The following is an 8,367-nucleotide window of genomic DNA, read 5'->3' as shown; positions in this document are numbered from 1 at the left end:
CTCTGAACAGAACAAACAGTGTTCTGTCTCTTCAAACCAGAGAACTGATTCTTACCAATAAACTACATAAAATCATTTAAGAACAATTCTCAATGGACTTACAATCAAACAATCACGCAACTACATAATCCTGTGTGTTTCCACCACTTATATGCATATTCTAATAAGATATGCTTTAATCCCATATAATTCATGTAATTGTTATAATTATTAGGTGTGTGAATGACAGTGTGTACTGTTTCATATCAATGCTATCTTACGAACACAACTAGCAAGATGGCTTGAATGATATCGGTGTAATATGTTTTGATCTTCTTTTAATTAGAAATCATGTCTAAACTGTGGCCTCTGTCCTCTCTGCTTAAAAGTTAGAGAACACACCAACACTCCAGATTTACGATGAGACAAAGCCAGTGTCTAATTGGTCCGCTCTCTTCAGGAGGGGGGACAAACTTTTAGTTAAAACCTTAGACCCCAAAAACTAAGCTCTCTCTCTCGCTGCTCTCAAAGCTCTAAGCTCTCTAAGTTCCGGCAGACTAGTACCATGTAACAAACGAGCAGAAATAACCCAAATCAAGATCTGTAGAACATGGGTTAAACAGTTTCATTCAAGCCGTCTTACTACTCTCGTCTAAGTCTTCTTTTCTTTTCTAAGTCTTCCTTTATTTTCCGATTGAAAGTCTCGGTTTTAAGTTAAGTTTTGCTGCAAAGTTTCGTTCCACGATTCGCGGCTGCAACGCACGCTTTCAACTTCAAAGACTCATTCAACCATCAGCAACCGCCAGCCACACGTGACTGGTTCTCGCCCCATCTATCCATGCACAAGGAGACCACAGCCGACGAACGAACCCGGGGGAACCCTCTGTTACGCAACGAAGGGAATTCCCAAAAAGGAACGAGAAGACAAGCAAGTAACCTCCAGACTGAAAGCTAAACTGGTGTATTTATATAACTTTAATAACCTGCCTAAAACGATAGAAGGGTTAAATTAATGTTTGATGGTTCGTTCAGGTCATGTCTAAGTGCATTATGGAATCGTGAGATTTCATCCTTTCACTCTTAAACCCACTCTTTCCTCACTCTCTTCCTTTCTGCAACTCGTATGAATGTGTGTGTGTGTGTGTGCGTGTGTGTGTGTTTGTGTTAGACATTAGCTGTACGTGTTAGTATATAATCAATAAAGTATTGTTTGTATTTGAAAAGAGATTGCTTGTGTATGTGCTTATCAAATTTTATTGTCTTGAACTTCGATCAAAAGTTACCTATGCTGTTACCCTATTTCTTAACTTACTGTTAGGGGGTTATTCTTTCTTGGCCAGGAAGATATTATATTTCCTAGAGTTAATAATTGTTTATGCTTTCTGTTCATTGGATGAACTGATAAATTATCATATTATTGATTCTGTTACAGTAAATAATTGAAAATAATTAAATTATTAATTATTGATCATAATTCGTTATGAATAATAATTAATAATATTTATACGTGGGCGTATAAACGCTACACACGCAAAAGTGTACCTAGGCCTCCGGGGGTACGGAGGAGTGGCCATAAGCAGAAGAAAACAAAACAGCCCCCCAAGAAAACATCAGTTGTAAAACGCAAGCGCAAGGAGACAACTAAGAGCAGTGCTTCAAAAAGATCAAGGAGTTCTGTTAAAACAATATTTTAGATCATGGCGTTACTACACAACATGTCAGAAGAATGTTTAAAAACCGAACTGGATCTGTTTACTGTACCACTGACACAAACCGCTATTGAAAAAAACACTTATATAGAAATACCACCATTATCAGCGATATCTGACACATCCCCTCTGGAATTTTTTATTGCGGGGAATGGGGAGGATTACGTGGATCTAAACAACACATTGTTGTTTATGCGTCTCAAAATCACTTATGCAGATGGAACGGACATTAGAGATGGAGATCCCGTAGGACTTGTTAACTATCCGGGAGCAACTATTTTTTCACAAGTGGATGTATCGCTTGGAGATCGTCTCATTTCACAGAGTTCTAGTACATATCCATACCGCTGTATGATAGAGTGTCTTACTAATTACGGTAAAGACACCCTTGAAACACTCTTCTCAGCGGGGCTCTTTTATAAAGACAAGGCGGGGCATATGGATGTGTCGGACCCCGCCGGAGAAAATAATGGCCTGACAAAGAGAGCAGCCTTCACCAATGCTAGTAACGTGGTCGAACTACTGGCACCAGTTCACAGTGACATCTTCTTTCAAGATAAACTTTTACTCAATGGATTGGACCTTAAAATTAGAATGACTAGAGGTAAAGATGAGTTCTGTCTGATGAGGAGCAATGACACAGCCTACAAACTGAACATCCAGACAGCATCGCTATTTGTGAAAAAAGTGACAGTGTCACCAGCTGTGAGACTGGGTCATGCGCAAGCCCTACTCTCAACCACTGCCAAGTACCCGATCGACAGGGTGTGTTTGAAAACCTTCTCATTACCAGCCGGATCACGGGTCTGTAATCAAGAAAACTTATTCTTAGGTCCATTACCAAAATCTCTGGTTCTAGCGATGGTTGATAATGATGCATTTGTTGGGGCATATAATAAAAACCCTTTTGCATTTAAAAACTACGATTTAGAATTTTTAGCCATTTATCTGGATGGACAACAATACCCCTCAAAGCCTCTGCAGCCTGAATATGAAAATGGTTCTGCAGTGCGGGAGTTTTACCAGTTAGCGCTGGCTTCCGGAAAGCATCTTAAAAACCAGGCTCTGAGTATCGATAGGGAAGATTTTCTGCATGGCTATACACTCTACTCGTTCAATTTTACACCGGACGAGGAGTGTGGTCAGCATGTATCGCTTATCAAAAGTGGCAATATCAGACTAGAAGCCTGTTTTAGACAACCACTTCCACAGACTGTTAACTTAATTGTTTATGCCTTATTTGACAGCATAATTGAAGTGTCAAATCGCCGACAGGTCCTTGTTGATTACTATTAATGTGTTAAAATGAACACCGTACAGCTTACAAGTGTCATGGATAAGATTTCGTGCAATACTTATTTTCTTGGAGTACTACCATGTGACTATCTACCGAAAACCCCTTTAAGAAGATTACCATCAATGGTTTTAATCAATACAGATCCATCAGGACTCCCAGGCCAACATTGGCTGGCCATCTACATAAATGATGATAGCGTAGGTTGTTTTTTCGATAGTTTTGGTAATAAACCAGATTACCAAGGCTTTCACCCTGTTATCAAAGACTTTTTAAATCTCAATTCTAGTGAAGTACAACATTCTACTGTACAAGTCCAAGATTTTTCATCAGACACATGTGGTCAACACTGTGTGTTCTTTCTCTACCACATGTCAAAGGGTTTTGATTATGATTATGTGTTGAAATTGAATACCAATGATTTAATTAAAAATGATAAAATGGTGTCAACATTTGTGAAAAAACTAAAACATGTACCATGTAATGAAAATGTTTTCAAATGTATTCAGTGTGTGCAATTGGGTGAAATGTACATGTATCATGCTTAATATCTTTAAATAAAGATACTCAAGAACAGATCTTTCTTTAAACTCTTTTTTATTACACATACACACAACATATTCAACAATACATGTAATTCATAACACATAAGTTCTCAAAACAGACAAACAAAAAACAGAGAGAACACAATAGGCTACACACAAACTGGGAGATTAAAAACTCAACCATCGACTTTGGTCTAGACTGGGTGATTTGAACAAGAGGTCTTCTGGATGTTTTGAATGTATCGGTGTGCTCAGATGCACTTTCCGTTTTTTACTCTTCTTAGGTAAATCGGCTACAGTCAGGGTCGATTTGGTTTTGAATGAGTTAATTGCTTGTCTGACATACTGGTTTGGTACCACAGAGTATGGCAGATTTAAATTAGCAAAAGCCTCCAGAAACTCGTGCCATCCACCAGGTCTCCGCTCATCAGCAATCTTATGTGGAGCTGTGATGCTTTTAACTAGGTCAAGCATGTGTGAACCGGGGATTGTTCTGCCTTTAAACACAAACTCCCCCGACTCAGTCCACGACGTAATATCTTTAGTTTTAGACATTTTATCTAAAATGTAACGGACATTTTTCACACTCCTCTGTGGAATATTTTTTAAAACCTCATCTGCAAAATCATCTAAACCATCACGGGCTGTAACGCTGTCTGTCGGGTGTGGATCTTCTTTTACAATGCTGTCAGGCTGTGGAAGACTTAATGTTAATGTGGAAGATTCCCTATCCCCCAGTCTAGTGAGTGTTAAAAACCTCTGTAAAACACTGGTGTACATCTTAGCTTTTTCGTGGTGATCTATGTCAGACCTTTGCAATATATTTCTTATAGTCGTATCCAAATTGTTCTCCACAACATGCTGTATAGACTCACGGGTGTTAGAGGATTTCAGTTTATCCAACTGGTGTTGCGGGATTAAAAACATCTTCTCAGCGTACTCCATCACCAGCTTATTTAGAGGTAATTAAACTGGTTATAAAGGGAATTGCAACGCTTAACAAAGGTAATAGAAATCCACCTTGTTGATTGATTAACCGTCTTTTACGTCTAACGCCAACCTTTTTATCAGCAACAATTTTGATCTCGTTTCTTTTTCTCTTTAGTTTCTGATATTGTTGTGGTGATAGTGGAATATTTCCATGGACTACATTAAGAGCTACTTCACACAACGTAACAATGAGTTCGTCTGCAGCAGCCTCTAAAATAACGCGTCTTTGTTTAGGTGTGGCTTTTAATAACAATTTTAAAGTCTTGCAGACATTTTCAAATTCCGTCTATCAATGTCAATGTTTTCTTTTCTGAACGTACACAACTGGATATTGTGACAGAATGTCTGTTCTGAGACGGTACTGCTCTGGTGTTTTTGCTTTAAAGTCAATCAAAAGGTACCCGAAAGGAATGCTGGTCGCATTTTCATAACACTCCATAAAAAATTTTGTGTTACGGGGGTACATTTGGCGTGCTAATACATTAATTTGTGTATTGTCTCTGGGGTTTTTGAACAGCACCAGATAATTGGTGTTCAAACTGATGGTCCTGCTGGATTTACCTTGAGAAAATAAGTTTTGTACAATATACAATGCACTCAGGTTTTTGTGGTGCACATACATCGTGAATAAACGTTGGATTTCAGAATTGTTACTAGCATCATCCATAACATCGTCTAAAACCACCAAATTATTCTTGTTGGGGGGAAACAAACGATCATCATTCAGAGTCTGGGGGATACCTTCAATAAATTTAATATCATACAGTTTCAACAATTCGTCATATAAAGATTGCCAACAATTATAAATGTATACAATGTTTTCAACATTTTTTGAAGTTACACTTTTAGCATTTTCCAACAACATTTTTACAAAAAATGTTTCCCTTTCAAGGGAACTCGCGTTGCGTCGAGTTTGACGCTATGGGAACGCTTTGCATGATGACGTCTTGAAGCACATGTAAAATCAGTCCAATGGTGTGGCGGAACGTCAGAGGCGGGTGACGTCACGTACCAGGAAGCTATAAAAGCCGGCCCGAAACAGAAAACGAAAGCTTTCTGAGTCTTCAGTTGCGCTCTGTGTGAAATCTGTCTGTATATTTGGTGTTGTCTGTCTATATCATATATATATATATTCAGTATGGCGAGCGAGCAGCAGTTTAGAGTGTGTGTCCATCCCTGCCCGCGTTATTTAACGGGAGGTGACACACACACTCTTTGTGTTGTTTGTTTGGGAGAGGAGCATGCCCAGTCAGCACTCGAGGGTGGTGACTGTGTGCATTGCTGTGCGCTTCCATTGCGTACGCTCCGATCCCGCTTGGCTCGGTTCAATCCCGACCACGCTCCCCAGGGCTCGGGTCCCGCCGCTGCCGAGGCACGGCGTCGATCTCAGACCTGGGGTTCACAGATGGATTTATCAGTGGATGTTGAGACGGGCTCTGCCTTATCTCAGCATCCGTCTGATAGATCCAGTGCCTCTTATCAGGGTGTGGAAGCACGCGCTGCGGTTTCTTCCCCCCCGATAGAGGTACCAGTACTGCAACTATCCAGCTCTGAGGAGTTGGATGTTGTGAGTATTGTAGCTGAGTCTGAGGATTCGCCACCTCAGTCTCACTGCTCGATGTCATTACTAGAGCTGTTGACAGACTGTCTATTGAGTGGCCAGAAGATAGGCAGGACGTTCGTTCGAAAAGTAAGCTCGACGAACGCTTCCTGCCATCTCGTGCGCAGCCCCAGCGCAGGAGCCTGCCGTTTTTCCCCGATCTCCACACCGAGGTGTCGAGATCGTGGGCGAAACCAGTGTCATATCGAGTGTATACTGCACAAACATCACACTATTCATCCATTCACAATTATAAAGAGCATGGTTATGGGGAGATGCCGAAGGTGGAAGAGACGCTCGCGAGCTATCTCTCTCCAGCAACGGCATCTTCTCTGAAGGCTCCTGCACTTCCATCCAAGCCAGTAAAAGTTACTTCTTCCCTGGTTCATAAAGCTTACCAGGCTGAGTTATTGGGTGATTTTGAGGAGGGCGGGGGTATTAGTGCTGATACGGTGTCTGAACTGCGTAGAGCCACGGATTTGTCTCTCAGGGCCACCAAGGAGACGGCTAAATCCATCGGCCGCTCTATGGCAGCCCTGGTGGCCACTGAGAGGCATCTGTGGCTCAACTTAAGTGACATAAAGGACAAAGAAAAACATGTTCTTTTAGATGCACCAGTATCCACGCAAGGGTTATTTGGAGACGCAGTTAATAGTGCTGTAGCGAAGTCACAAGAAGCTTCAAAACAGGCAGCTGCACTTCAGAAACTTCTCCCCCGCCGTTCTTTCTATGAGGCTGCTGAGCGGGAGCAGCCTCACTCCTCTAAAAAGAGCGTTGTGCACCGCGCCACTCAGAAACAGAGCGTTTCCTCCCGTGCTCCCCCACAAAAATCTCGGGGACACGGAGGGCGCTCTCAAACCCAGCAGTCTTCGAGGGGTAAAACGGATCTGCGGACCGTTATTACCGCCAAGAAGGCTGCTGGGAAAAAGTCCTGATGTCTGAGGGCTCAGGACAAATGAGGGTAGTCCCCCCCGAAGCAGAGCGGTTAACACCTCTTTTCACGGTGCCCGTCTCTCTTCGGTGCCCTCAGGGGACCGTTCTGCCAACCCTGCCGCCTCCGGCGTTACAGGGCGCAGCGGTCTCCGGCGAGCACATATCTCAAGGTCCACCCGGAAACGTAGTGGCCTCGGGATGCCCGCCCCCTCTGAGGAGGGTGCTAGAGCAGTCTGTTTGGTCGTTCCCTGCCGGTGCGCCGTTACAGGGCGACGAACCGACTACTCAACAGCAACAAAATCCAGAAACCAGTCTCGAGAGACTGGTACCTCTAGTAGAATCTTTGACAGCGTGGAAGCTACTGTCAAATGTTTCTCGTTGGGTCCTGCAGACCGTGGAAAAAGGGTATTAGATACAATTCTAGTAACGCCCACCGCGGTTTATGGGGGTCCTGCCCACAATGGTGGGCCCCGAGCAGGTTCTGGTTATGGAACAGGAAGTAAACACTCTGTTAGAGAAAGGGGCCATAGAATATGTACCTCCCTCCAACAGGGAAACCGGGTTTTACAGCCGGTACTTCATAGTTCCAAAGTAGGACGGGGGATTGCGTCCCATTTTAGGTCTTCGAGTTGTCATGCAGCTCAAGTTCGAAATGTTAACATTGAGACAATCGTGCCACAGATTAGTCCGAGGACTGGTTTGTCACGATAGACCTCAAGGACGCATATTTCCATCCGTCCGTGTCATTGGAAGTTCCTGAGGTTTGCTTTCGGGGGCAAAGCATACCAATATCGAGTTCTTCCATTCGGCCTGGCTTTATCACCCCGCACTTTCACCAAATGCGTGGATGCAGCTCTGGCGCCTCTGCGCCTCCGGGGTATTCGCATCACGAACTACATCGACGATTGGTTGATTTTAGCTCAGTCGCATTAGATGGCGGTTCAACATCGAGATGTTGTTCTCGCCCATATGAAAGAGTTGGGGTTACGGCTGAACGCCAAGAAGAGTGTGCTTCTCTATTTTAGAGGACCACTTTTTTAGGCGTGGTTTGGGATTCAGTGTCGATGCAGGCGCGCCTGTCATCGCCACGCTTCGATCCTGGCAGCTGTGAGAAGTGTAAAGCTAGGCCAGCTACTCACTGTCAAACAGTTCCAGAGACTGTTGGGTCTCATGGCAGCAGCTTCCAACGGGATACCTTTTGGACTGCTGCACATGAGGCCCCTGCAGTGGTGGCTCAGGACCAGAGGGTTTTTCCCCGAGGGGCAACCCATTTCGCACAATCAAGGTCACGCGGTGATGCCTACGTGCCTTGGTTAT

Source organism: Abramis brama (assembly GCF_963993115.1).
Source record: "Abramis brama genome assembly, chromosome: 8".
Taxonomy (NCBI): Eukaryota; Metazoa; Chordata; class Actinopteri; order Cypriniformes; family Leuciscidae; genus Abramis; species Abramis brama.
This window is presented reverse-complemented; position numbering follows the sequence as displayed.